Source organism: Neoarius graeffei, chromosome 9 (genome assembly GCF_027579695.1).
Source record: "Neoarius graeffei isolate fNeoGra1 chromosome 9, fNeoGra1.pri, whole genome shotgun sequence".
NCBI lineage: Eukaryota > Metazoa > Chordata > Actinopteri > Siluriformes > Ariidae > Neoarius > Neoarius graeffei.
In genome coordinates, this window is record NC_083577.1 from 18,535,460 (window position 1) to 18,561,181 (window position 25,722).

At 56.7% G+C, this 25,722-nt stretch overlaps 32 non-coding genes across 32 annotated transcripts; all 32 read left to right on the forward strand.

The window, feature by feature from the left end:
- Window positions 1-5: 5 nt before the first annotated feature.
- Window positions 6-88, forward strand: trnal-aag (transfer RNA leucine (anticodon AAG)). The gene has a single exon. It is a non-coding gene; the product is annotated as a tRNA-Leu (tRNA).
- Window positions 89-252: 164 nt separating this feature from the next.
- Window positions 253-334, forward strand: trnas-uga (transfer RNA serine (anticodon UGA)). The gene has a single exon. It is a non-coding gene; the product is annotated as a tRNA-Ser (tRNA).
- A 1,340-nt stretch (window positions 335-1,674) lies between these two features.
- trnal-aag (transfer RNA leucine (anticodon AAG)) lies at window positions 1,675-1,757 on the forward strand. The gene has a single exon. It is a non-coding gene; the product is annotated as a tRNA-Leu (tRNA).
- Window positions 1,758-1,930: 173 nt separating this feature from the next.
- Window positions 1,931-2,012, forward strand: trnas-uga (transfer RNA serine (anticodon UGA)). Its single transcript has one exon. It is a non-coding gene; the product is annotated as a tRNA-Ser (tRNA).
- A 1,340-nt stretch (window positions 2,013-3,352) lies between these two features.
- trnal-aag (transfer RNA leucine (anticodon AAG)) lies at window positions 3,353-3,435 on the forward strand. The gene has a single exon. It is a non-coding gene; the product is annotated as a tRNA-Leu (tRNA).
- A 164-nt stretch (window positions 3,436-3,599) lies between these two features.
- Window positions 3,600-3,681, forward strand: trnas-uga (transfer RNA serine (anticodon UGA)). The gene has a single exon. It is a non-coding gene; the product is annotated as a tRNA-Ser (tRNA).
- Window positions 3,682-5,021: 1,340 nt separating this feature from the next.
- trnal-aag (transfer RNA leucine (anticodon AAG)) lies at window positions 5,022-5,104 on the forward strand. The gene has a single exon. It is a non-coding gene; the product is annotated as a tRNA-Leu (tRNA).
- A 173-nt stretch (window positions 5,105-5,277) lies between these two features.
- On the forward strand, window positions 5,278-5,359 carry trnas-uga (transfer RNA serine (anticodon UGA)). Its single transcript has one exon. It is a non-coding gene; the product is annotated as a tRNA-Ser (tRNA).
- Window positions 5,360-6,699: 1,340 nt separating this feature from the next.
- Window positions 6,700-6,782, forward strand: trnal-aag (transfer RNA leucine (anticodon AAG)). Its single transcript has one exon. It is a non-coding gene; the product is annotated as a tRNA-Leu (tRNA).
- A 164-nt stretch (window positions 6,783-6,946) lies between these two features.
- Window positions 6,947-7,028, forward strand: trnas-uga (transfer RNA serine (anticodon UGA)). Its single transcript has one exon. It is a non-coding gene; the product is annotated as a tRNA-Ser (tRNA).
- A 1,340-nt stretch (window positions 7,029-8,368) lies between these two features.
- Window positions 8,369-8,451, forward strand: trnal-aag (transfer RNA leucine (anticodon AAG)). The gene has a single exon. It is a non-coding gene; the product is annotated as a tRNA-Leu (tRNA).
- Window positions 8,452-8,615: 164 nt separating this feature from the next.
- trnas-uga (transfer RNA serine (anticodon UGA)) lies at window positions 8,616-8,697 on the forward strand. The gene has a single exon. It is a non-coding gene; the product is annotated as a tRNA-Ser (tRNA).
- Window positions 8,698-10,030: 1,333 nt separating this feature from the next.
- Window positions 10,031-10,113, forward strand: trnal-aag (transfer RNA leucine (anticodon AAG)). The gene has a single exon. It is a non-coding gene; the product is annotated as a tRNA-Leu (tRNA).
- Window positions 10,114-10,277: 164 nt separating this feature from the next.
- trnas-uga (transfer RNA serine (anticodon UGA)) lies at window positions 10,278-10,359 on the forward strand. The gene has a single exon. It is a non-coding gene; the product is annotated as a tRNA-Ser (tRNA).
- Window positions 10,360-11,699: 1,340 nt separating this feature from the next.
- On the forward strand, window positions 11,700-11,782 carry trnal-aag (transfer RNA leucine (anticodon AAG)). The gene has a single exon. It is a non-coding gene; the product is annotated as a tRNA-Leu (tRNA).
- Window positions 11,783-11,937: 155 nt separating this feature from the next.
- Window positions 11,938-12,019, forward strand: trnas-uga (transfer RNA serine (anticodon UGA)). Its single transcript has one exon. It is a non-coding gene; the product is annotated as a tRNA-Ser (tRNA).
- A 1,340-nt stretch (window positions 12,020-13,359) lies between these two features.
- Window positions 13,360-13,442, forward strand: trnal-aag (transfer RNA leucine (anticodon AAG)). The gene has a single exon. It is a non-coding gene; the product is annotated as a tRNA-Leu (tRNA).
- A 164-nt stretch (window positions 13,443-13,606) lies between these two features.
- trnas-uga (transfer RNA serine (anticodon UGA)) lies at window positions 13,607-13,688 on the forward strand. Its single transcript has one exon. It is a non-coding gene; the product is annotated as a tRNA-Ser (tRNA).
- Window positions 13,689-15,028: 1,340 nt separating this feature from the next.
- Window positions 15,029-15,111, forward strand: trnal-aag (transfer RNA leucine (anticodon AAG)). The gene has a single exon. It is a non-coding gene; the product is annotated as a tRNA-Leu (tRNA).
- Window positions 15,112-15,266: 155 nt separating this feature from the next.
- Window positions 15,267-15,348, forward strand: trnas-uga (transfer RNA serine (anticodon UGA)). Its single transcript has one exon. It is a non-coding gene; the product is annotated as a tRNA-Ser (tRNA).
- A 1,340-nt stretch (window positions 15,349-16,688) lies between these two features.
- Window positions 16,689-16,771, forward strand: trnal-aag (transfer RNA leucine (anticodon AAG)). The gene has a single exon. It is a non-coding gene; the product is annotated as a tRNA-Leu (tRNA).
- A 164-nt stretch (window positions 16,772-16,935) lies between these two features.
- On the forward strand, window positions 16,936-17,017 carry trnas-uga (transfer RNA serine (anticodon UGA)). The gene has a single exon. It is a non-coding gene; the product is annotated as a tRNA-Ser (tRNA).
- A 1,340-nt stretch (window positions 17,018-18,357) lies between these two features.
- Window positions 18,358-18,440, forward strand: trnal-aag (transfer RNA leucine (anticodon AAG)). Its single transcript has one exon. It is a non-coding gene; the product is annotated as a tRNA-Leu (tRNA).
- A 164-nt stretch (window positions 18,441-18,604) lies between these two features.
- Window positions 18,605-18,686, forward strand: trnas-uga (transfer RNA serine (anticodon UGA)). Its single transcript has one exon. It is a non-coding gene; the product is annotated as a tRNA-Ser (tRNA).
- A 1,340-nt stretch (window positions 18,687-20,026) lies between these two features.
- Window positions 20,027-20,109, forward strand: trnal-aag (transfer RNA leucine (anticodon AAG)). The gene has a single exon. It is a non-coding gene; the product is annotated as a tRNA-Leu (tRNA).
- Window positions 20,110-20,273: 164 nt separating this feature from the next.
- trnas-uga (transfer RNA serine (anticodon UGA)) lies at window positions 20,274-20,355 on the forward strand. The gene has a single exon. It is a non-coding gene; the product is annotated as a tRNA-Ser (tRNA).
- Window positions 20,356-21,688: 1,333 nt separating this feature from the next.
- trnal-aag (transfer RNA leucine (anticodon AAG)) lies at window positions 21,689-21,771 on the forward strand. The gene has a single exon. It is a non-coding gene; the product is annotated as a tRNA-Leu (tRNA).
- Window positions 21,772-21,935: 164 nt separating this feature from the next.
- On the forward strand, window positions 21,936-22,017 carry trnas-uga (transfer RNA serine (anticodon UGA)). The gene has a single exon. It is a non-coding gene; the product is annotated as a tRNA-Ser (tRNA).
- A 1,340-nt stretch (window positions 22,018-23,357) lies between these two features.
- trnal-aag (transfer RNA leucine (anticodon AAG)) lies at window positions 23,358-23,440 on the forward strand. The gene has a single exon. It is a non-coding gene; the product is annotated as a tRNA-Leu (tRNA).
- Window positions 23,441-23,595: 155 nt separating this feature from the next.
- trnas-uga (transfer RNA serine (anticodon UGA)) lies at window positions 23,596-23,677 on the forward strand. Its single transcript has one exon. It is a non-coding gene; the product is annotated as a tRNA-Ser (tRNA).
- A 1,340-nt stretch (window positions 23,678-25,017) lies between these two features.
- On the forward strand, window positions 25,018-25,100 carry trnal-aag (transfer RNA leucine (anticodon AAG)). Its single transcript has one exon. It is a non-coding gene; the product is annotated as a tRNA-Leu (tRNA).
- A 164-nt stretch (window positions 25,101-25,264) lies between these two features.
- On the forward strand, window positions 25,265-25,346 carry trnas-uga (transfer RNA serine (anticodon UGA)). The gene has a single exon. It is a non-coding gene; the product is annotated as a tRNA-Ser (tRNA).
- Window positions 25,347-25,722: the final 376 nt, after the last annotated feature.

Consider the following 25,722-nt stretch of genomic DNA (forward strand, 5'->3'; position numbering starts at 1 on the left):
AGAGTGTCAGGGTGGCCGAGCGGTCTAAGGCGCTGCGTTAAGGTCGCAGTCTCCTCTGGAGGCGTGGGTTCGAATCCCACTTCTGACAATTGCTGCAGCGGGTAGTGCACGGGCCGTGGGGTCCGTGCTCGGGTCCTGTGTTTGGCGTAAGCAGCGGGTGCCCTGCGTGGGGGTTTTGCCAGCTGGTGGGTGAAATTGGAGGCTTTGCAGAAATGAGAAAATTTTTGCCGCAGGTGAACCTCAGCGATCCCGGTAGTCATGGCCGAGTGGTGAAGGCGACGGACTTGAAATCCGTTGGGGTTTCCCCGCGCAGGTTCGAATCCTGCTGACTACGTCCGCCGTGAGGTTTGAGACGCGTCGAGCGCCACCCGAAGTGGACCGGAGCCGCTGTGAGATAGGTGTGGAACGGGGCGGCGGTCTCCTTTTGATCACTGCACATAGGTGTTTTAACAGTGACCCACTGCCAACTCGTGTGGTCGACGACGCGTCTCGCTTTGGGGTCAGGCCCAGCTGACTTGTGAGCAGCTCGCGGCGTCCGGCGGAGACGCGTTCTTCAATCTCGACCCTGATGTGCGTCGGATCCTGTCTGCTGACGTTCGGGACGGTGTGCTGGCACCGTGCGGAACTCCAGATTTGCACTCAAAGGTACTGAAACGGCTGCCCTGATGTTTCCCTACGTCAGGTAGAAGGCTCTCTAGTAAGTTTGAGGTTCTCTGTGCCATACGACGGGTGAAAACTGGTCATTGCAGTCAATTCTCGGGTTCATTTTACAACACTGGCTTTAGTCTGCAGCACTGCCCACAGACGGCTGTACATCCGGCGAATCACCGAGACGAGGCTGTTGAGCCGTTCACGTCGAACCTGAGGATTTTGCCTCCCTGAAGCGTACACGTTTTGAAAGGAAGGGCACCGAAGCGTCTCCTGACATTTGTGCACGGCCGTCACGAGGCCCCATGGTGTACTGACACCGTGCGGAGCTCCAGTTTTGCACTCAAAGGTACTGAAACGGCTGCCCTGATGTTTCCCTACGTCAGTTAGAAGGCTCTCTAGTAAGTTTGAGGTTCTCTGTGCCATACGACGGGTGAAAACTGGTCATTGCAGTCAATTCTCGGGTTCATTTTACAACACTGGCTTTAGTCTGCAGCACTGCCCACAGACGGCTGTACATCCGGCGAATCACCGAGACGAGGCTGTTCACGTCGAACCTGAGGATTTTGCCTCCCTGAAGCGTACACGTTTTGAAAGGAAGGGCACCGAAGCGTCTCCTGACATTTGTGCACGGCCGTCACGAGGCCCCATGTGTCGTCACGGCCACCCGGTTAAACTGATGTACTTGACGTCCACTTGACGTCTCCCACCCCGCTTTGAACGTGCTGCTGACTCCGTGTGAAATTTGGTTTGTGGAAAGGCAGCCGAAGCCTTGTTTTGCGGTGGCTTTTACCCTAGCTCGTCTGCCAGAAGAGGGATCGGTTCCAAATCCCGGTATCTGTCCCTAACCAAAAGGTCTTCTCTCCCGGACAGGTGGAGTGAAAGCACTGCCGTAAAACATTGGCAGAGGTTGCTTGTCGGGCACCGGCCGGAGTATGGCAATAGTTAGCCAAGCGCACGGCCCGCACGTGAGGTCGTCATGAGACCTGAGCGTGTTCAGCCACGGATTCAGGCTTGGCGCAGAGTGTCAGGGTGGCCGAGCGGTCTAAGGCGCTGCGTTAAGGTCGCAGTCTCCTCTGGAGGCGTGGGTTCGAATCCCACTTCTGACAATTGCTGCAGCGGGTAGTGCACGGGCTGTGGTGGCCGTGGTGTCCGTGCTCGGGTCCTGTGTTTGGCGTAAGCAGCGGGTGCCCTGCGTGGGGGTTTTGCCAGCTGGTGGGTGAAATTGGAGGCTTTGCAGAAATGAGAAAATTTTTGCCGCAGGTGAACCTCAGCGATCCCGGTAGTCATGGCCGAGTGGTGAAGGCGACGGACTTGAAATCCGTTGGGGTTTCCCCGCGCAGGTTCGAATCCTGCTGACTACGTCCGCCGTGAGGTTTGAGACGCGTCGAGCGCCACCCGAAGTGGACCGGAGCCGCTGTGAGATAGGCGTGGAACGGGGCGGCGGTCTCCTTTTGATCACTGCACATAGGTGTTTGAACAGTGACCCACTGCCAACTCGTGTGGTCGACGACGCGTCTCGCTTTGGGGTCAGGCCCAGCTGACTTGTGAGCAGCTCGCGGCGTCCGGCGGAGACGCGTTCTTCAATCTCGACCCTGATGTGCGTCGGATCCTGTCTGCTGACGTTCGGGACGGTGTGCTGGCACCGTGCGGAACTCCAGATTTGCACTCAAAGGTACTGAAACGGCTGCCCTGATGTTTCCCTACGTCAGGTAGAAGGCTCTCTAGTAAGTTTGAGGTTCTCTGTGCCATACGACGGGTGAAAACTGGTCATTGCAGTCAATTCTCGGGTTCATTTTACAACACTGGCTTTAGTCTGCAGCACTGCCCACAGACGGCTGTACATCCGGCGAATCACCGAGACGAGGCTGTTGAGCCGTTCACGTCGAACCTGAGGATTTTGCCTCCCTGAAGCGTACACGTTTTGAAAGGAAGGGCACCGAAGCGTCTCCTGACATTTGTGCACGGCCGTCACGAGGCCCCATGGTGTACTGACACCGTGCGGAGCTCCAGTTTTGCACTCAAAGGTACTGAAACGGCTGCCCTGATGTTTCCCTACGTCAGTTAGAAGGCTCTCTAGTAAGTTTGAGGTTCTCTGTGCCATACGACGGGTGAAAACTGGTCATTGCAGTCAATTCTCGGGTTCATTTTACAACACTGGCTTTAGTCTGCAGCACTGCCCACAGACGGCTGTACATCCGGCGAATCACCGAGACGAGGCTGTTCACGTCGAACCTGAGGATTTTGCCTCCCTGAAGCGTACACGTTTTGAAAGGAAGGGCACCGAAGCGTCTCCTGACATTTGTGCACGGCCGTCACGAGGCCCCATGTGTCGTCACGGCCACCCGGTTAAACTGATGTACTTGACGTCCACTTGACGTCTCCCACCCCGCTTTGAACGTGCTGCTGACTCCGTGTGAAATTTGGTTTGTGGAAAGGCAGCCGAAGCCTTGTTTTGCGGTGGCTTTTACCCTAGCTCGTCTGCCAGAAGAGGGATCGGTTCCAAATCCCGGTATCTGTCCCTAACCAAAAGGTCTTCTCTCCCGGACAGGTGGAGTGAAAGCACTGCCGTAAAACATTGGCAGAGGTTGCTTGTCGGGCACCGGCCGGAGTATGGCAATAGTTAGCCAAGCGCACGGCCCGCACGTGAGGTCGTCATGAGACCTGAGCGTGTTCGGCCACGGATTCAGGCTTGGCGCAGAGTGTCAGGGTGGCCGAGCGGTCTAAGGCGCTGCGTTAAGGTCGCAGTCTCCTCTGGAGGCGTGGGTTCGAATCCCACTTCTGACAATTGCTGCAGCGGGTAGTGCACGGGCCGTGGGGTCCGTGCTCGGGTCCTGTGTTTGGCGTAAGCAGCGGGTGCCCTGCGTGGGGGTTTTGCCAGCTGGTGGGTGAAATTGGAGGCTTTGCAGAAATGAGAAAATTTTTGCCGCAGGTGAACCTCAGCGATCCCGGTAGTCATGGCCGAGTGGTGAAGGCGACGGACTTGAAATCCGTTGGGGTTTCCCCGCGCAGGTTCGAATCCTGCTGACTACGTCCGCCGTGAGGTTTGAGACGCGTCGAGCGCCACCCGAAGTGGACCGGAGCCGCTGTGAGATAGGCGTGGAACGGGGCGGCGGTCTCCTTTTGATCACTGCACATAGGTGTTTTAACAGTGACCCACTGCCAACTCGTGTGGTCGACGACGCGTCTCGCTTTGGGGTCAGGCCCAGCTGACTTGTGAGCAGCTCGCGGCGTCCGGCGGAGACGCGTTCTTCAATCTCGACCCTGATGTGCGTCGGATCCTGTCTGCTGACGTTCGGGACGGTGTGCTGGCACCGTGCGGAACTCCAGATTTGCACTCAAAGGTACTGAAACGGCTGCCCTGATGTTTCCCTACGTCAGGTAGAAGGCTCTCTAGTAAGTTTGAGGTTCTCTGTGCCATACGACGGGTGAAAACTGGTCATTGCAGTCAATTCTCGGGTTCATTTTACAACACTGGCTTTAGTCTGCAGCACTGCCCACAGACGGCTGTACATCCGGCGAATCACCGAGACGAGGCTGTTGAGCCGTTCACGTCGAACCTGAGGATTTTGCCTCCCTGAAGCGTACACGTTTTGAAAGGAAGGGCACCGAAGCGTCTCCTGACATTTGTGCACGGCCGTCACGAGGCCCCATGGTGTACTGACACCGTGCGGAGCTCCAGTTTTGCACTCAAAGGTACTGAAACGGCTGCCCTGATGTTTCCCTACGTCAGTTAGAAGGCTCTCTAGTAAGTTTGAGGTTCTCTGTGCCATACGACGGGTGAAAACTGGTCATTGCAGTCAATTCTCGGGTTCATTTTACAACACTGGCTTTAGTCTGCAGCACTGCCCACAGACGGCTGTACATCCGGCGAATCACCGAGACGAGGCTGTTCACGTCGAACCTGAGGATTTTGCCTCCCTGAAGCGTACACGTTTTGAAAGGAAGGGCACCGAAGCGTCTCCTGACATTTGTGCACGGCCGTCACGAGGCCCCATGTGTCGTCACGGCCACCCGGTTAAACTGATGTACTTGACGTCCACTTGACGTCTCCCACCCCGCTTTGAACGTGCTGCTGACTCCGTGTGAAATTTGGTTTGTGGAAAGGCAGCCGAAGCCTTGTTTTGCGGTGGCTTTTACCCTAGCTCGTCTGCCAGAAGAGGGATCGGTTCCAAATCCCGGTATCTGTCCCTAACCAAAAGGTCTTCTCTCCCGGACAGGTGGAGTGAAAGCACTGCCGTAAAACATTGGCAGAGGTTGCTTGTCGGGCACCGGCCGGAGTATGGCAATAGTTAGCCAAGCGCACGGCCCGCACGTGAGGTCGTCATGAGACCTGAGCGTGTTCGGCCACGGATTCAGGCTTGGCGCAGAGTGTCAGGGTGGCCGAGCGGTCTAAGGCGCTGCGTTAAGGTCGCAGTCTCCTCTGGAGGCGTGGGTTCGAATCCCACTTCTGACAATTGCTGCAGCGGGTAGTGCACGGGCCGTGGTGGCCGTGGTGTCCGTGCTCGGGTCCTGTGTTTGGCGTAAGCAGCGGGTGCCCTGCGTGGGGGTTTTGCCAGCTGGTGGGTGAAATTGGAGGCTTTGCAGAAATGAGAAAATTTTTGCCGCAGGTGAACCTCAGCGATCCCGGTAGTCATGGCCGAGTGGTGAAGGCGACGGACTTGAAATCCGTTGGGGTTTCCCCGCGCAGGTTCGAATCCTGCTGACTACGTCCGCCGTGAGGTTTGAGACGCGTCGAGCGCCACCCGAAGTGGACCGGAGCCGCTGTGAGATAGGCGTGGAACGGGGCGGCGGTCTCCTTTTGATCACTGCACATAGGTGTTTGAACAGTGACCCACTGCCAACTCGTGTGGTCGACGACGCGTCTCGCTTTGGGGTCAGGCCCAGCTGACTTGTGAGCAGCTCGCGGCGTCCGGCGGAGACGCGTTCTTCAATCTCGACCCTGATGTGCGTCGGATCCTGTCTGCTGACGTTCGGGACGGTGTGCTGGCACCGTGCGGAACTCCAGATTTGCACTCAAAGGTACTGAAACGGCTGCCCTGATGTTTCCCTACGTCAGGTAGAAGGCTCTCTAGTAAGTTTGAGGTTCTCTGTGCCATACGACGGGTGAAAACTGGTCATTGCAGTCAATTCTCGGGTTCATTTTACAACACTGGCTTTAGTCTGCAGCACTGCCCACAGACGGCTGTACATCCGGCGAATCACCGAGACGAGGCTGTTGAGCCGTTCACGTCGAACCTGAGGATTTTGCCTCACTGAAGCGTACACGTTTTGAAAGGAAGGGCACCGAAGCGTCTCCTGACATTTGTGCACGGCCGTCACGAGGCCCCATGGTGTACTGACACCGTGCGGAGCTCCAGTTTTGCACTCAAAGGTACTGAAACGGCTGCCCTGATGTTTCCCTACATCAGTTAGAAGGCTCTCTAGTAAGTTTGAGGTTCTCTGTGCCATACGACGGGTGAAAACTGGTCATTGCAGTCAATTCTCGGGTTCATTTTACAACACTGGCTTTAGTCTGCAGCACTGCCCACAGACGGCTGTACATCCGGCGAATCACCGAGACGAGGCTGTTCACGTCGAACCTGAGGATTTTGCCTCCCTGAAGCGTACACGTTTTGAAAGGAAGGGCACCGAAGCGTCTCCTGACATTTGTGCACGGCCGTCACGAGGCCCCATGTGTCGTCACGGCCACCCGGTTAAACTGATGTACTTGACGTCCACTTGACGTCTCCCACCCCGCTTTGAACGTGCTGCTGACTCCGTGTGAAATTTGGTTTGTGGAAAGGCAGCCGAAGCCTTGTTTTGCGGTGGCTTTTACCCTAGCTCGTCTGCCAGAAGAGGGATCGGTTCCAAATCCCGGTATCTGTCCCTAACCAAAAGGTCTTCTCTCCCGGACAGGTGGAGTGAAAGCACTGCCGTAAAACATTGGCAGAGGTTGCTTGTCGGGCACCGGCCGGAGTATGGCAATAGTTAGCCAAGCGCACGGCCCGCACGTGAGGTCGTCATGAGACCTGAGCGTGTTCGGCCACGGATTCAGGCTTGGCGCAGAGTGTCAGGGTGGCCGAGCGGTCTAAGGTGCTGTGTTAAGGTCGCAGTCTCCTCTGGAGGCGTGGGTTCGAATCCCACTTCTGACAATTGCTGCAGCGGGTAGTGCATGGGCCGTGGGGTCCGTGCTCGGGTCCTGTGTTTGGCGTAAGCAGCGGGTGCCCTGCGTGGGGGTTTTGCCAGCTGGTGTGTGAAATTGGAGGCTTTGCAGAAATGAGAAAATTTTTGCCGCAGGTGAACCTCAGCGATCCCGGTAGTCATGGCCGAGTGGTGAAGGCGACGGACTTGAAATCCGTTGGGGTTTCCCCGCGCAGGTTCGAATCCTGCTGACTACGTCCGCCATGAGGTTTGAGACGTGTCGAGCGCCACCCGAAGTGGACCGGAGCCGCTGTGAGATAGGCGTGGAACGGGGCGGCGGTCTCCTTTTGATCACTGCACATAGGTGTTTGAACAGTGACCCACTGCCAACTCGTGTGGTCGACGACGCGTCTCGCTTTGGGGTCAGGCCCAGCTGACTTGTGAGCAGCTCGCGGCGTCCGGCGGAGACGCGTTCTTCAATCTCGACCCTGATGTGCGTCGGATCCTGTCTGCTGACGTTCGGGACGGTGTGCTGGCACCGTGCGGAACTCCAGATTTGCACTCAAAGGTACTGAAACGGCTGCCCTGATGTTTCCCTACGTCAGGTAGAAGGCTCTCTAGTAAGTTTGAGGTTCTCTGTGCCATACGACGGGTGAAAACTGGTCATTGCAGTCAATTCTCGGGTTCATTTTACAACACTGGCTTTAGTCTGCAGCACTGCCCACAGACGGCTGTACATCCGGCGAATCACCGAGACGAGGCTGTTGAGCCGTTCACGTCGAACCTGAGGATTTTGCCTCCCTGAAGCGTACACGTTTTGAAAGGAAGGGCACCGAAGCGTCTCCTGACATTTGTGCACGGCCGTCACGAGGCCCCATGGTGTACTGACACCGTGCGGAGCTCCAGTTTTGCACTCAAAGGTACTGAAACGGCTGCCCTGATGTTTCCCTACGTCAGTTAGAAGGCTCTCTAGTAAGTTTGAGGTTCTCTGTGCCATACGACGGGTGAAAACTGGTCATTGCAGTCAATTCTCGGGTTCATTTTACAACACTGGCTTTAGTCTGCAGCACTGCCCACAGACGGCTGTACATCCGGCGAATCACCGAGACGAGGCTGTTCACGTCGAACCTGAGGATTTTGCCTCCCTGAAGCGTACACGTTTTGAAAGGAAGGGCACCGAAGCGTCTCCTGACATTTGTGCACGGCCGTCACGAGGCCCCATGTGTCGTCACGGCCACCCGGTTAAACTGATGTACTTGACGTCCACTTGACGTCTCCCACCCCGCTTTGAACGTGCTGCTGACTCCGTGTGAAATTTGGTTTGTGGAAAGGCAGCCGAAGCCTTGTTTTGCGGTGGCTTTTACCCTAGCTCGTCTGCCAGAAGAGGGATCGGTTCCAAATCCCGGTATCTGTCCCTAACCAAAAGGTCTTCTCTCCCGGACAGGTGGAGTGAAAGCACTGCCGTAAAACATTGGCAGAGGTTGCTTGTCGGGCACCGGCCGGAGTATGGCAATAGTTAGCCAAGCGCACGGCCCGCACGTGAGGTCGTCATGAGACCTGAGCGTGTTCGGCCACGGATTCAGGCTTGGCGCGGAGTGTCAGGGTGGCCGAGTGGTCTAAGGCGCTGCGTTAAGGTCGCAGTCTCCTCTGGAGGCGTGGGTTCGAATCCCACTTCTGACAATTGCTGCAGCGGGTAGTGCACGGGCCGTGGGGTCTGTGCTCGGGTCCTGTGTTTGGCGTAAGCAGCGGGTGCCCTGCGTGGGGGTTTTGCCAGCTGGTGGGTGAAATTGGAGGCTTTGCAGAAATGAGAAAATTTTTGCCGCAGGTGAACCTCAGCGATCCCGGTAGTCATGGCCGAGTGGTGAAGGCGACGGACTTGAAATCCGTTGGGGTTTCCCCGCGCAGGTTCGAATCCTGCTGACTACGTCCGCCGTGAGGTTTGAGACGCGTCGAGCGCCACCCGAAGTGGACCGGAGCCGCTGTGAGATAGGCGTGGAACGGGGCGGCGGTCTCCTTTTGATCACTGCACATAGGTGTTTGAACAGTGACCCACTGCCAACTCGTGTGGTCGACGACGCGTCTCGCTTTGGGGTCAGGCCCAGCTGACTTGTGAGCGGCGTCCGGCGGAGACGCGTTCTTCAATCTCGACCCTGATGTGCGTCGGATCCTGTCTGCTGACGTTCGGGACGGTGTGCTGGCACCGTGCGGAACTCCAGATTTGCACTCAAAGGTACTGAAACGGCTGCCCTGATGTTTCCCTACGTCAGGTAGAAGGCTCTCTAGTAAGTTTGAGGTTCTCTGTGCCATACGACGGGTGAAAACTGGTCATTGCAGTCAATTCTCGGGTTCATTTTACAACACTGGCTTTAGTCTGCAGCACTGCCCACAGACGGCTGTACATCCGGCGAATCACCGAGACGAGGCTGTTGAGCCGTTCACGTCGAACCTGAGGATTTTGCCTCCCTGAAGCGTACACGTTTTGAAAGGAAGGGCACCGAAGCGTCTCCTGACATTTGTGCACGGCCGTCACGAGGCCCCATGGTGTACTGACACCGTGCGGAGCTCCAGTTTTGCACTCAAAGGTACTGAAACGGCTGCCCTGATGTTTCCCTACGTCAGTTAGAAGGCTCTCTAGTAAGTTTGAGGTTCTCTGTGCCATACGACGGGTGAAAACTGGTCATTGCAGTCAATTCTCGGGTTCATTTTACAACACTGGCTTTAGTCTGCAGCACTGCCCACAGACGGCTGTACATCCGGCGAATCACCGAGACGAGGCTGTTCACGTCGAACCTGAGGATTTTGCCTCCCTGAAGCGTACACGTTTTGAAAGGAAGGGCACCGAAGCGTCTCCTGACATTTGTGCACGGCCGTCACGAGGCCCCATGTGTCGTCACGGCCACCCGGTTAAACTGATGTACTTGACGTCCACTTGACGTCTCCCACCCCGCTTTGAACGTGCTGCTGACTCCGTGTGAAATTTGGTTTGTGGAAAGGCAGCCGAAGCCTTGTTTTGCGGTGGCTTTTACCCTAGCTCGTCTGCCAGAAGAGGGATCGGTTCCAAATCCCGGTATCTGTCCCTAACCAAAAGGTCTTCTCTCCCGGACAGGTGGAGTGAAAGCACTGCCGTAAAACATTGGCAGAGGTTGCTTGTCGGGCACCGGCCGGAGTATGGCAATAGTTAGCCAAGCGCACGGCCCGCACGTGAGGTCGTCATGAGACCTGAGCGTGTTCTGCCACGGATTCAGGCTTGGCGCAGAGTGTCAGGGTGGCCGAGCGGTCTAAGGCGCTGCGTTAAGGTCGCAGTCTCCTCTGGAGGCGTGGGTTCGAATCCCACTTCTGACAATTGCTGCAGCGGGTAGTGCACGGGCCGTGGGGTCTGTGCTCGGGTCCTGTGTTTGGCGTAAGCAGCGGGTGCCCTGCGTGGGGGTTTTGCCAGCTGGTGGGTGAAATTGGAGGCTTTGCAGAAATGAGAAAATTTTTGCCGCAGGTGAACCTCAGCGATCCCGGTAGTCATGGCCGAGTGGTGAAGGCGACGGACTTGAAATCCGTTGGGGTTTCCCCGCGCAGGTTCGAGTCCTGCTGACTACGTCCGCCGTGAGGTTTGAGACGCGTCGAGCGCCACCCGAAGTGGACCGGAGCCGCTGTGAGATAGGCGTGGAACGGGGCGGCGGTCTCCTTTTGATCACTGCACATAGGTGTTTGAACAGTGACCCACTGCCAACTCGTGTGGTCGACGACGCGTCTCGCTTTGGGGTCAGGCCCAGCTGACTTGTGAGCAGCTCGCGGCGTCCGGCGGAGACGCGTTCTTCAATCTCGACCCTGATGTGCGTCGGATCCTGTCTGCTGACGTTCGGGACGGTGTGCTGGCACCGTGCGGAACTCCAGATTTGCACTCAAAGGTACTGAAACGGCTGCCCTGATGTTTCCCTACGTCAGGTAGAAGGCTCTCTAGTAAGTTTGAGGTTCTCTGTGCCATACGACGGGTGAAAACTGGTCATTGCAGTCAATTCTCGGGTTCATTTTACAACACTGGCTTTAGTCTGCAGCACTGCCCACAGACGGCTGTACATCCGGCGAATCACCGAGATGAGGCTGTTGAGCCGTTCACGTCGAACCTGAGGATTTTGCCTCCCTGAAGCGTACACGTTTTGAAAGGAAGGGCACCGAAGCGTCTCCTGACATTTGTGCACGGCCGTCACGAGGCCCCATGGTGTACTGACACCGTGCGGAGCTCCAGTTTTGCACTCAAAGGTACTGAAACGGCTGCCCTGATGTTTCCCTACGTCAGTTAGAAGGCTCTCTAGTAAGTTTGAGGTTCTCTGTGCCATACGACGGGTGAAAACTGGTCATTGCAGTCAATTCTCGGGTTCATTTTACAACACTGGCTTTAGTCTGCAGCACTGCCCACAGACGGCTGTACATCCGGCGAATCACCGAGACGAGGCTGTTCACGTCGAACCTGAGGATTTTGCCTCCCTGAAGCGTACACGTTTTGAAAGGAAGGGCACCGAAGCGTCTCCTGACATTTGTGCACGGCCGTCACGAGGCCCCATGTGTCGTCACGGCCACCCGGTTAAACTGATGTACTTGACGTCCACTTGACGTCTCCCACCCCGCTTTGAACGTGCTGCTGACTCCGTGTGAAATTTGGTTTGTGGAAAGGCAGCCGAAGCCTTGTTTTGCGGTGGCTTTTACCCTAGCTCGTCTGCCAGAAGAGGGATCGGTTCCAAATCCCGGTATCTGTCCCTAACCAAAAGGTCTTCTCTCCCGGACAGGTGGAGTGAAAGCACTGCCGTAAAACATTGGCAGAGGTTGCTTGTCGGGCACCGGCCGGAGTATGGCAATAGTTAGCCAAGCGCACGGCCCGCACGTGAGGTCGTCATGAGACCTGAGCGTGTTCGGCCACGGATTCAGGCTTGGCGCAGAGTGTCAGGGTGGCCGAGCGGTCTAAGGCGCTGCGTTAAGGTCGCAGTCTCCTCTGGAGGCGTGGGTTCGAATCCCACTTCTGACAATTGCTGCAGCGGGTAGTGTGGGGTCCGTGCTCGGGTCCTGTGTTTGGCGTAAGCAGCGGGTGCCCTGCGTGGGGGTTTTGCCAGCTGGTGGGTGAAATTGGAGGCTTTGCAGAAATGAGAAAATTTTTGCCGCAGGTGAACCTCAGCGATCCCGGTAGTCATGGCCGAGTGGTGAAGGCGACGGACTTGAAATCCGTTGGGGTTTCCCCGCGCAGGTTCGAATCCTGCTGACTACGTCCGCCGTGAGGTTTGAGACGCGTCGAGCGCCACCCGAAGTGGACCGGAGCCGCTGTGAGATAGGCGTGGAACGGGGCGGCGGTCTCCTTTTGATCACTGCACATAGGTGTTTGAACAGTGACCCACTGCCAACTCGTGTGGTCGACGACGCGTCTCGCTTTGGGGTCAGGCCCAGCTGACTTGTGAGCAGCTCGCGGCGTCCGGCGGAGACGCGTTCTTCAATCTCGACCCTGATGTGCGTCGGATCCTGTCTGCTGACGTTCGGGACGGTGTGCTGGCACCGTGCGGAACTCCAGATTTGCACTCAAAGGTACTGAAACGGCTGCCCTGATGTTTCCCTACGTCAGGTAGAAGGCTCTCTAGTAAGTTTGAGGTTCTCTGTGCCATACGACGGGTGAAAACTGGTCATTGCAGTCAATTCTCGGGTTCATTTTACAACACTGGCTTTAGTCTGCAGCACTGCCCACAGACGGCTGTACATCCGGCGAATCACCGAGACGAGGCTGTTGAGCCGTTCACGTCGAACCTGAGGATTTTGCCTCCCTGAAGCGTACACGTTTTGAAAGGAAGGGCACCGAAGCGTCTCCTGACATTTGTGCACGGCCGTCACGAGGCCCCATGGTGTACTGACACCGTGCGGAGCTCCAGTTTTGCACTCAAAGGTACTGAAACGGCTGCCCTGATGTTTCCCTACGTCAGTTAGAAGGCTCTCTAGTAAGTTTGAGGTTCTCTGTGCCATACGACGGGTGAAAACTGGTCATTGCAGTCAATTCTCGGGTTCATTTTACAACACTGGCTTTAGTCTGCAGCACTGCCCACAGACGGCTGTACATCCGGCGAATCACCGAGACGAGGCTGTTCACGTCGAACCTGAGGATTTTGCCTCCCTGAAGCGTACACGTTTTGAAAGGAAGGGCACCGAAGCGTCTCCTGACATTTGTGCACGGCCGTCACGAGGCCCCATGTGTCGTCACGGCCACCCGGTTAAACTGATGTACTTGACGTCCACTTGACGTCTCCCACCCCGCTTTGAACGTGCTGCTGACTCCGTGTGAAATTTGGTTTGTGGAAAGGCAGCCGAAGCCTTGTTTTGCGGTGGCTTTTACCCTAGCTCGTCTGCCAGAAGAGGGATCGGTTCCAAATCCCGGTATCTGTCCCTAACCAAAAGGTCTTCTCTCCCGGACAGGTGGAGTGAAAGCACTGCCGTAAAACATTGGCAGAGGTTGCTTGTCGGGCACCGGCCGGAGTATGGCAATAGTTAGCCAAGCGCACGGCCCGCACGTGAGGTCGTCATGAGACCTGAGCGTGTTCGGCCACGGATTCAGGCTTGGCGCAGAGTGTCAGGGTGGCCGAGCGGTCTAAGGCGCTGCGTTAAGGTCGCAGTCTCCTCTGGAGGCGTGGGTTCGAATCCCACTTCTGACAATTGCTGCAGCGGGTAGTGCACGGGCCGTGGGGTCTGTGCTCGGGTCCTGTGTTTGGCGTAAGCAGCGGGTGCCCTGCGTGGGGGTTTTGCCAGCTGGTGGGTGAAATTGGAGGCTTTGCAGAAATGAGAAAATTTTTGCCGCAGGTGAACCTCAGCGATCCCGGTAGTCATGGCCGAGTGGTGAAGGCGACGGACTTGAAATCCGTTGGGGTTTCCCCGCGCAGGTTCGAGTCCTGCTGACTACGTCCGCCGTGAGGTTTGAGACGCGTCGAGCGCCACCCGAAGTGGACCGGAGCCGCTGTGAGATAGGCGTGGAACGGGGCGGCGGTCTCCTTTTGATCACTGCACATAGGTGTTTGAACAGTGACCCACTGCCAACTCGTGTGGTCGACGACGCGTCTCGCTTTGGGGTCAGGCCCAGCTGACTTGTGAGCAGCTCGCGGCGTCCGGCGGAGACGCGTTCTTCAATCTCGACCCTGATGTGCGTCGGATCCTGTCTGCTGACGTTCGGGACGGTGTGCTGGCACCGTGCGGAACTCCAGATTTGCACTCAAAGGTACTGAAACGGCTGCCCTGATGTTTCCCTACGTCAGGTAGAAGGCTCTCTAGTAAGTTTGAGGTTCTCTGTGCCATACGACGGGTGAAAACTGGTCATTGCAGTCAATTCTCGGGTTCATTTTACAACACTGGCTTTAGTCTGCAGCACTGCCCACAGACGGCTGTACATCCGGCGAATCACCGAGATGAGGCTGTTGAGCCGTTCACGTCGAACCTGAGGATTTTGCCTCCCTGAAGCGTACACGTTTTGAAAGGAAGGGCACCGAAGCGTCTCCTGACATTTGTGCACGGCCGTCACGAGGCCCCATGGTGTACTGACACCGTGCGGAGCTCCAGTTTTGCACTCAAAGGTACTGAAACGGCTGCCCTGATGTTTCCCTACGTCAGTTAGAAGGCTCTCTAGTAAGTTTGAGGTTCTCTGTGCCATACGACGGGTGAAAACTGGTCATTGCAGTCAATTCTCGGGTTCATTTTACAACACTGGCTTTAGTCTGCAGCACTGCCCACAGACGGCTGTACATCCGGCGAATCACCGAGACGAGGCTGTTCACGTCGAACCTGAGGATTTTGCCTCCCTGAAGCGTACACGTTTTGAAAGGAAGGGCACCGAAGCGTCTCCTGACATTTGTGCACGGCCGTCACGAGGCCCCATGTGTCGTCACGGCCACCCGGTTAAACTGATGTACTTGACGTCCACTTGACGTCTCCCACCCCGCTTTGAACGTGCTGCTGACTCCGTGTGAAATTTGGTTTGTGGAAAGGCAGCCGAAGCCTTGTTTTGCGGTGGCTTTTACCCTAGCTCGTCTGCCAGAAGAGGGATCGGTTCCAAATCCCGGTATCTGTCCCTAACCAAAAGGTCTTCTCTCCCGGACAGGTGGAGTGAAAGCACTGCCGTAAAACATTGGCAGAGGTTGCTTGTCGGGCACCGGCCGGAGTATGGCAATAGTTAGCCAAGCGCACGGCCCGCACGTGAGGTCGTCATGAGACCTGAGCGTGTTCGGCCACGGATTCAGGCTTGGCGCAGAGTGTCAGGGTGGCCGAGCGGTCTAAGGCGCTGCGTTAAGGTCGCAGTCTCCTCTGGAGGCGTGGGTTCGAATCCCACTTCTGACAATTGCTGCAGCGGGTAGTGTGGGGTCCGTGCTCGGGTCCTGTGTTTGGCGTAAGCAGCGGGTGCCCTGCGTGGGGGTTTTGCCAGCTGGTGGGTGAAATTGGAGGCTTTGCAGAAATGAGAAAATTTTTGCCGCAGGTGAACCTCAGCGATCCCGGTAGTCATGGCCGAGTGGTGAAGGCGACGGACTTGAAATCCGTTGGGGTTTCCCCGCGCAGGTTCGAATCCTGCTGACTACGTCCGCCGTGAGGTTTGAGACGCGTCGAGCGCCACCCGAAGTGGACCGGAGCCGCTGTGAGATAGGCGTGGAACGGGGCGGCGGTCTCCTTTTGATCACTGCACATAGGTGTTTGAACAGTGACCCACTGCCAACTCGTGTGGTCGACGACGCGTCTCGCTTTGGGGTCAGGCCCAGCTGACTTGTGAGCAGCTCGCGGCGTCCGGCGGAGACGCGTTCTTCAATCTCGACCCTGATGTGCGTCGGATCCTGTCTGCTGACGTTCGGGACGGTGTGCTGGCACCGTGCGGAACTCCAGATTTGCACTCAAAGGTACTGAAACGGCTGCCCTGATGTTTCCCTACGTCAGGTAGAAGGCTCTCTAGTAAGTTTGAGGTTCTCTGTGCCATACGACGGGTGAAAACTGGTCATTGCAGTCAATTCTCGGGTTCATTTTACAACACTGGCTTTAGTCTGCAGCACTGCCCACAGACGGCTGTACATCCGGCGAATCACCGAGACGAGGCTGTTGAGCCGTTCACGTCGAACCTGAGGATTTTGCCTCCCTGAAGCGTACACGTTTTGAAAGGAAGGGCACCGAAGCGTCTCCTGACATTTGTGCACGGCCGTCACGAGGCCCCATGGTGTACTGACACCGTGCGGAGCTCCAGTTTTGCACTCAAAGGTACTGAAACGGCTGCCCTGATGTTTCCCTACGTCAGTTAGAAGGCTCTCTAGTAAGTTTGAGGTTCTCTGTGCCATACGACGGGTGAAAACTGGTCATTGCAGTCAATTCTCGGGTTCATTTTACAACACTGGCTTTAGTCTGCAGCACTGCCCACAGACGGCTGTACATCCGGCGAATCACCGAGACGAGGCTGTTCACGTCGAACCTGAGGATTTTGCCTCCCTGAAGCGTACACGTTTTGAAAGGAAGGGCACCGAAGCGTCTCCTGACATTTGTGCACGGCCGTCACGAGGCCCCATGTGTCGTCACGGCCACCCGGTTAAACTGATGTACTTGACGTCCACTTGACGTCTCCCACCCCGCTTTGAACGTGCTGCTGACTCCGTGTGAAATTTGGTTTGTGGAAAGGCAGCCGAAGCCTTGTTTTGCGGTGGCTTTTACCCTAGCTCGTCTGCCAGAAGAGGGATCGGTTCCAAATCCCGGTATCTGTCCCTAACCAAAAGGTCTTCTCTCCCGGACAGGTGGAGTGAAAGCACTGCCGTAAAACATTGGCAGAGGTTGCTTGTCGGGCACCGGCCGGAGTATGGCAATAGTTAGCCAAGCGCACGGCCCGCACGTGAGGTCGTCATGAGACCTGAGCGTGTTCGGCCACGGATTCAGGCTTGGCGCAGAGTGTCAGGGTGGCCGAGCGGTCTAAGGCGCTGCGTTAAGGTCGCAGTCTCCTCTGGAGGCGTGGGTTCGAATCCCACTTCTGACAATTGCTGCAGCGGGTAGTGCACGGGCCGTGGGGTCCGTGCTCGGGTCCTGTGTTTGGCGTAAGCAGCGGGTGCCCTGCGTGGGGGTTTTGCCAGCTGGTGGGTGAAATTGGAGGCTTTGCAGAAATGAGAAAATTTTTGCCGCAGGTGAACCTCAGCGATCCCGGTAGTCATGGCCGAGTGGTGAAGGCGACGGACTTGAAATCCGTTGGGGTTTCCCCGCGCAGGTTCGAATCCTGCTGACTACGTCCGCCGTGAGGTTTGAGACGCGTCGAGCGCCACCCGAAGTGGACCGGAGCCGCTGTGAGATAGGCGTGGAACGGGGCGGCGGTCTCCTTTTGATCACTGCACATAGGTGTTTGAACAGTGACCCACTGCCAACTCGTGTGGTCGACGACGCGTCTCGCTTTGGGGTCAGGCCCAGCTGACTTGTGAGCAGCTCGCGGCGTCCGGCGGAGACGCGTTCTTCAATCTCGACCCTGATGTGCGTCGGATCCTGTCTGCTGACGTTCGGGACGGTGTGCTGGCACCGTGCGGAACTCCAGATTTGCACTCAAAGGTACTGAAACGGCTGCCCTGATGTTTCCCTACGTCAGGTAGAAGGCTCTCTAGTAAGTTTGAGGTTCTCTGTGCCATACGACGGGTGAAAACTGGTCATTGCAGTCAATTCTCGGGTTCATTTTACAACACTGGCTTTAGTCTGCAGCACTGCCCACAGACGGCTGTACATCCGGCGAATCACCGAGACGAGGCTGTTGAGCCGTTCACGTCGAACCTGAGGATTTTGCCTCCCTGAAGCGTACACGTTTTGAAAGGAAGGGCACCGAAGCGTCTCCTGACATTTGTGCACGGCCGTCACGAGGCCCCATGGTGTACTGACACCGTGCGGAGCTCCAGTTTTGCACTCAAAGGTACTGAAACGGCTGCCCTGATGTTTCCCTACGTCAGTTAGAAGGCTCTCTAGTAAGTTTGAGGTTCTCTGTGCCATACGACGGGTGAAAACTGGTCATTGCAGTCAATTCTCGGGTTCATTTTACAACACTGGCTTTAGTCTGCAGCACTGCCCACAGACGGCTGTACATCCGGCGAATCACCGAGACGAGGCTGTTCACGTCGAACCTGAGGATTTTGCCTCCCTGAAGCGTACACGTTTTGAAAGGAAGGGCACCGAAGCGTCTCCTGACATTTGTGCACGGCCGTCACGAGGCCCCATGTGTCGTCACGGCCACCCGGTTAAACTGATGTACTTGACGTCCACTTGACGTCTCCCACCCCGCTTTGAACGTGCTGCTGACTCCGTGTGAAATTTGGTTTGTGGAAAGGCAGCCGAAGCCTTGTTTTGCGGTGGCTTTTACCCTAGCTCGTCTGCCAGAAGAGGGATCGGTTCCAAATCCCGGTATCTGTCCCTAACCAAAAGGTCTTCTCTCCCGGACAGGTGGAGTGAAAGCACTGCCGTAAAACATTGGCAGAGGTTGCTTGTCGGGCACCGGCCGGAGTATGGCAATAGTTAGCCAAGCGCACGGCCCGCACGTGAGGTCGTCATGAGACCTGAGCGTGTTCGGCCACGGATTCAGGCTTGGCGCAGAGTGTCAGGGTGGCCGAGCGGTCTAAGGTGCTGTGTTAAGGTCGCAGTCTCCTCTGGAGGCGTGGGTTCGAATCCCACTTCTGACAATTGCTGCAGCGGGTAGTGCATGGGCCGTGGGGTCCGTGCTCGGGTCCTGTGTTTGGCGTAAGCAGCGGGTGCCCTGCGTGGGGGTTTTGCCAGCTGGTGGGTGAAATTGGAGGCTTTGCAGAAATGAGAAAATTTTTGCCGCAGGTGAACCTCAGCGATCCCGGTAGTCATGGCCGAGTGGTGAAGGCGACGGACTTGAAATCCGTTGGGGTTTCCCCGCGCAGGTTCGAATCCTGCTGACTACGTCCGCCATGAGGTTTGAGACGCGTCGAGCGCCACCCGAAGTGGACCGGAGCCGCTGTGAGATAGGCGTGGAACGGGGCGGCGGTCTCCTTTTGATCACTGCACATAGGTGTTTGAACAGTGACCCACTGCCAACTCGTGTGGTCGACGACGCGTCTCGCTTTGGGGTCAGGCCCAGCTGACTTGTGAGCAGCTCGCGGCGTCCGGCGGAGACGCGTTCTTCAATCTCGACCCTGATGTGCGTCGGATCCTGTCTGCTGACGTTCGGGACGGTGTGCTGGCACCGTGCGGAACTCCAGATTTGCACTCAAAGGTACTGAAACGGCTGCCCTGATGTTTCCCTACGTCAGGTAGAAGGCTCTCTAGTAAGTTTGAGGTTCTCTGTGCCATACGACGGGTGAAAACTGGTCATTGCAGTCAATTCTCGGGTTCATTTTACAACACTGGCTTTAGTCTGCAGCACTGCCCACAGACGGCTGTACATCCGGCGAATCACCGAGACGAGGCTGTTGAGCCGTTCACGTCGAACCTGAGGATTTTGCCTCCCTGAAGCGTACACGTTTTGAAAGGAAGGGCACCGAAGCGTCTCCTGACATTTGTGCACGGCCGTCACGAGGCCCCATGGTGTACTGACACCGTGCGGAGCTCCAGTTTTGCACTCAAAGGTACTGAAACGGCTGCCCTGATGTTTCCCTACGTCAGTTAGAAGGCTCTCTAGTAAGTTTGAGGTTCTCTGTGCCATACGACGGGTGAAAACTGGTCATTGCAGTCAATTCTCGGGTTCATTTTACAACACTGGCTTTAGTCTGCAGCACTGCCCACAGACGGCTGTACATCCGGCGAATCACCGAGACGAGGCTGTTCACGTCGAACCTGAGGATTTTGCCTCCCTGAAGCGTACACGTTTTGAAAGGAAGGGCACCGAAGCGTCTCCTGACATTTGTGCACGGCCGTCACGAGGCCCCATGTGTCGTCACGGCCACCCGGTTAAACTGATGTACTTGACGTCCACTTGACGTCTCCCACCCCGCTTTGAACGTGCTGCTGACTCCGTGTGAAATTTGGTTTGTGGAAAGGCAGCCGAAGCCTTGTTTTGCGGTGGCTTTTACCCTAGCTCGTCTGCCAGAAGAGGGATCGGTTCCAAATCCCGGTATCTGTCCCTAACCAAAAGGTCTTCTCTCCCGGACAGGTGGAGTGAAAGCACTGCCGTAAAACATTGGCAGAGGTTGCTTGTCGGGCACCGGCCGGAGTATGGCAATAGTTAGCCAAGCGCACGGCCCGCACGTGAGGTCGTCATGAGACCTGAGCGTGTTCGGCCACGGATTCAGGCTTGGCGCGGAGTGTCAGGGTGGCCGAGTGGTCTAAGGCGCTGCGTTAAGGTCGCAGTCTCCTCTGGAGGCGTGGGTTCGAATCCCACTTCTGACAATTGCTGCAGCGGGTAGTGCACGGGCCGTGGGGTCTGTGCTCGGGTCCTGTGTTTGGCGTAAGCAGCGGGTGCCCTGCGTGGGGGTTTTGCCAGCTGGTGGGTGAAATTGGAGGCTTTGCAGAAATGAGAAAATTTTTGCCGCAGGTGAACCTCAGCGATCCCGGTAGTCATGGCCGAGTGGTGAAGGCGACGGACTTGAAATCCGTTGGGGTTTCCCCGCGCAGGTTCGAATCCTGCTGACTACGTCCGCCGTGAGGTTTGAGACGCGTCGAGCGCCACCCGAAGTGGACCGGAGCCGCTGTGAGATAGGCGTGGAACGGGGCGGCGGTCTCCTTTTGATCACTGCACATAGGTGTTTGAACAGTGACCCACTGCCAACTCGTGTGGTCGACGACGCGTCTCGCTTTGGGGTCAGGCCCAGCTGACTTGTGAGCGGCGTCCGGCGGAGACGCGTTCTTCAATCTCGACCCTGATGTGCGTCGGATCCTGTCTGCTGACGTTCGGGACGGTGTGCTGGCACCGTGCGGAACTCCAGATTTGCACTCAAAGGTACTGAAACGGCTGCCCTGATGTTTCCCTACGTCAGGTAGAAGGCTCTCTAGTAAGTTTGAGGTTCTCTGTGCCATACGACGGGTGAAAACTGGTCATTGCAGTCAATTCTCGGGTTCATTTTACAACACTGGCTTTAGTCTGCAGCACTGCCCACAGACGGCTGTACATCCGGCGAATCACCGAGACGAGGCTGTTGAGCCGTTCACGTCGAACCTGAGGATTTTGCCTCCCTGAAGCGTACACGTTTTGAAAGGAAGGGCACCGAAGCGTCTCCTGACATTTGTGCACGGCCGTCACGAGGCCCCATGGTGTACTGACACCGTGCGGAGCTCCAGTTTTGCACTCAAAGGTACTGAAACGGCTGCCCTGATGTTTCCCTACGTCAGTTAGAAGGCTCTCTAGTAAGTTTGAGGTTCTCTGTGCCATACGACGGGTGAAAACTGGTCATTGCAGTCAATTCTCGGGTTCATTTTACAACACTGGCTTTAGTCTGCAGCACTGCCCACAGACGGCTGTACATCCGGCGAATCACCGAGACGAGGCTGTTCACGTCGAACCTGAGGATTTTGCCTCCCTGAAGCGTACACGTTTTGAAAGGAAGGGCACCGAAGCGTCTCCTGACATTTGTGCACGGCCGTCACGAGGCCCCATGTGTCGTCACGGCCACCCGGTTAAACTGATGTACTTGACGTCCACTTGACGTCTCCCACCCCGCTTTGAACGTGCTGCTGACTCCGTGTGAAATTTGGTTTGTGGAAAGGCAGCCGAAGCCTTGTTTTGCGGTGGCTTTTACCCTAGCTCGTCTGCCAGAAGAGGGATCGGTTCCAAATCCCGGTATCTGTCCCTAACCAAAAGGTCTTCTCTCCCGGACAGGTGGAGTGAAAGCACTGCCGTAAAACATTGGCAGAGGTTGCTTGTCGGGCACCGGCCGGAGTATGGCAATAGTTAGCCAAGCGCACGGCCCGCACGTGAGGTCGTCATGAGACCTGAGCGTGTTCTGCCACGGATTCAGGCTTGGCGCAGAGTGTCAGGGTGGCCGAGCGGTCTAAGGCGCTGCGTTAAGGTCGCAGTCTCCTCTGGAGGCGTGGGTTCGAATCCCACTTCTGACAATTGCTGCAGCGGGTAGTGCACGGGCCGTGGGGTCTGTGCTCGGGTCCTGTGTTTGGCGTAAGCAGCGGGTGCCCTGCGTGGGGGTTTTGCCAGCTGGTGGGTGAAATTGGAGGCTTTGCAGAAATGAGAAAATTTTTGCCGCAGGTGAACCTCAGCGATCCCGGTAGTCATGGCCGAGTGGTGAAGGCGACGGACTTGAAATCCGTTGGGGTTTCCCCGCGCAGGTTCGAGTCCTGCTGACTACGTCCGCCGTGAGGTTTGAGACGCGTCGAGCGCCACCCGAAGTGGACCGGAGCCGCTGTGAGATAGGCGTGGAACGGGGCGGCGGTCTCCTTTTGATCACTGCACATAGGTGTTTGAACAGTGACCCACTGCCAACTCGTGTGGTCGACGACGCGTCTCGCTTTGGGGTCAGGCCCAGCTGACTTGTGAGCAGCTCGCGGCGTCCGGCGGAGACGCGTTCTTCAATCTCGACCCTGATGTGCGTCGGATCCTGTCTGCTGACGTTCGGGACGGTGTGCTGGCACCGTGCGGAACTCCAGATTTGCACTCAAAGGTACTGAAACGGCTGCCCTGATGTTTCCCTACGTCAGGTAGAAGGCTCTCTAGTAAGTTTGAGGTTCTCTGTGCCATACGACGGGTGAAAACTGGTCATTGCAGTCAATTCTCGGGTTCATTTTACAACACTGGCTTTAGTCTGCAGCACTGCCCACAGACGGCTGTACATCCGGCGAATCACCGAGATGAGGCTGTTGAGCCGTTCACGTCGAACCTGAGGATTTTGCCTCCCTGAAGCGTACACGTTTTGAAAGGAAGGGCACCGAAGCGTCTCCTGACATTTGTGCACGGCCGTCACGAGGCCCCATGGTGTACTGACACCGTGCGGAGCTCCAGTTTTGCACTCAAAGGTACTGAAACGGCTGCCCTGATGTTTCCCTACGTCAGTTAGAAGGCTCTCTAGTAAGTTTGAGGTTCTCTGTGCCATACGACGGGTGAAAACTGGTCATTGCAGTCAATTCTCGGGTTCATTTTACAACACTGGCTTTAGTCTGCAGCACTGCCCACAGACGGCTGTACATCCGGCGAATCACCGAGACGAGGCTGTTCACGTCGAACCTGAGGATTTTGCCTCCCTGAAGCGTACACGTTTTGAAAGGAAGGGCACCGAAGCGTCTCCTGACATTTGTGCACGGCCGTCACGAGGCCCCATGTGTCGTCACGGCCACCCGGTTAAACTGATGTACTTGACGTCCACTTGACGTCTCCCACCCCGCTTTGAACGTGCTGCTGACTCCGTGTGAAATTTGGTTTGTGGAAAGGCAGCCGAAGCCTTGTTTTGCGGTGGCTTTTACCCTAGCTCGTCTGCCAGAAGAGGGATCGGTTCCAAATCCCGGTATCTGTCCCTAACCAAAAGGTCTTCTCTCCCGGACAGGTGGAGTGAAAGCACTGCCGTAAAACATTGGCAGAGGTTGCTTGTCGGGCACCGGCCGGAGTATGGCAATAGTTAGCCAAGCGCACGGCCCGCACGTGAGGTCGTCATGAGACCTGAGCGTGTTCGGCCACGGATTCAGGCTTGGCGCAGAGTGTCAGGGTGGCCGAGCGGTCTAAGGCGCTGCGTTAAGGTCGCAGTCTCCTCTGGAGGCGTGGGTTCGAATCCCACTTCTGACAATTGCTGCAGCGGGTAGTGTGGGGTCCGTGCTCGGGTCCTGTGTTTGGCGTAAGCAGCGGGTGCCCTGCGTGGGGGTTTTGCCAGCTGGTGGGTGAAATTGGAGGCTTTGCAGAAATGAGAAAATTTTTGCCGCAGGTGAACCTCAGCGATCCCGGTAGTCATGGCCGAGTGGTGAAGGCGACGGACTTGAAATCCGTTGGGGTTTCCCCGCGCAGGTTCGAATCCTGCTGACTACGTCCGCCGTGAGGTTTGAGACGCGTCGAGCGCCACCCGAAGTGGACCGGAGCCGCTGTGAGATAGGCGTGGAACGGGGCGGCGGTCTCCTTTTGATCACTGCACATAGGTGTTTGAACAGTGACCCACTGCCAACTCGTGTGGTCGACGACGCGTCTCGCTTTGGGGTCAGGCCCAGCTGACTTGTGAGCAGCTCGCGGCGTCCGGCGGAGACGCGTTCTTCAATCTCGACCCTGATGTGCGTCGGATCCTGTCTGCTGACGTTCGGGACGGTGTGCTGGCACCGTGCGGAACTCCAGATTTGCACTCAAAGGTACTGAAACGGCTGCCCTGATGTTTCCCTACGTCAGGTAGAAGGCTCTCTAGTAAGTTTGAGGTTCTCTGTGCCATACGACGGGTGAAAACTGGTCATTGCAGTCAATTCTCGGGTTCATTTTACAACACTGGCTTTAGTCTGCAGCACTGCCCACAGACGGCTGTACATCCGGCGAATCACCGAGACGAGGCTGTTGAGCCGTTCACGTCGAACCTGAGGATTTTGCCTCCCTGAAGCGTACACGTTTTGAAAGGAAGGGCACCGAAGCGTCTCCTGACATTTGTGCACGGCCGTCACGAGGCCCCATGGTGTACTGACACCGTGCGGAGCTCCAGTTTTGCACTCAAAGGTACTGAAACGGCTGCCCTGATGTTTCCCTACGTCAGTTAGAAGGCTCTCTAGTAAGTTTGAGGTTCTCTGTGCCATACGACGGGTGAAAACTGGTCATTGCAGTCAATTCTCGGGTTCATTTTACAACACTGGCTTTAGTCTGCAGCACTGCCCACAGACGGCTGTACATCCGGCGAATCACCGAGACGAGGCTGTTCACGTCGAACCTGAGGATTTTGCCTCCCTGAAGCGTACACGTTTTGAAAGGAAGGGCACCGAAGCGTCTCCTGACATTTGTGCACGGCCGTCACGAGGCCCCATGTGTCGTCACGGCCACCCGGTTAAACTGATGTACTTGACGTCCACTTGACGTCTCCCACCCCGCTTTGAACGTGCTGCTGACTCCGTGTGAAATTTGGTTTGTGGAAAGGCAGCCGAAGCCTTGTTTTGCGGTGGCTTTTACCCTAGCTCGTCTGCCAGAAGAGGGATCGGTTCCAAATCCCGGTATCTGTCCCTAACCAAAAGGTCTTCTCTCCCGGACAGGTGGAGTGAAAGCACTGCCGTAAAACATTGGCAGAGGTTGCTTGTCGGGCACCGGCCGGAGTATGGCAATAGTTAGCCAAGCGCACGGCCCGCACGTGAGGTCGTCATGAGACCTGAGCGTGTTCGGCCACGGATTCAGGCTTGGCGCAGAGTGTCAGGGTGGCCGAGCGGTCTAAGGCGCTGCGTTAAGGTCGCAGTCTCCTCTGGAGGCGTGGGTTCGAATCCCACTTCTGACAATTGCTGCAGCGGGTAGTGCACGGGCCGTGGGGTCCGTGCTCGGGTCCTGTGTTTGGCGTAAGCAGCGGGTGCCCTGCGTGGGGGTTTTGCCAGCTGGTGGGTGAAATTGGAGGCTTTGCAGAAATGAGAAAATTTTTGCCGCAGGTGAACCTCAGCGATCCCGGTAGTCATGGCCGAGTGGTGAAGGCGACGGACTTGAAATCCGTTGGGGTTTCCCCGCGCAGGTTCGAATCCTGCTGACTACGTCCGCCGTGAGGTTTGAGACGCGTCGAGCGCCACCCGAAGTGGACCGGAGCCGCTGTGAGATAGGCGTGGAACGGGGCGGCGGTCTCCTTTTGATCACTGCACATAGGTGTTTGAACAGTGACCCACTGCCAACTCGTGTGGTCGACGACGCGTCTCGCTTTGGGGTCAGGCCCAGCTGACTTGTGAGCAGCTCGCGGCGTCCGGCGGAGACGCGTTCTTCAATCTCGACCCTGATGTGCGTCGGATCCTGTCTGCTGACGTTCGGGACGGTGTGCTGGCACCGTGCGGAACTCCAGATTTGCACTCAAAGGTACTGAAACGGCTGCCCTGATGTTTCCCTACGTCAGGTAGAAGGCTCTCTAGTAAGTTTGAGGT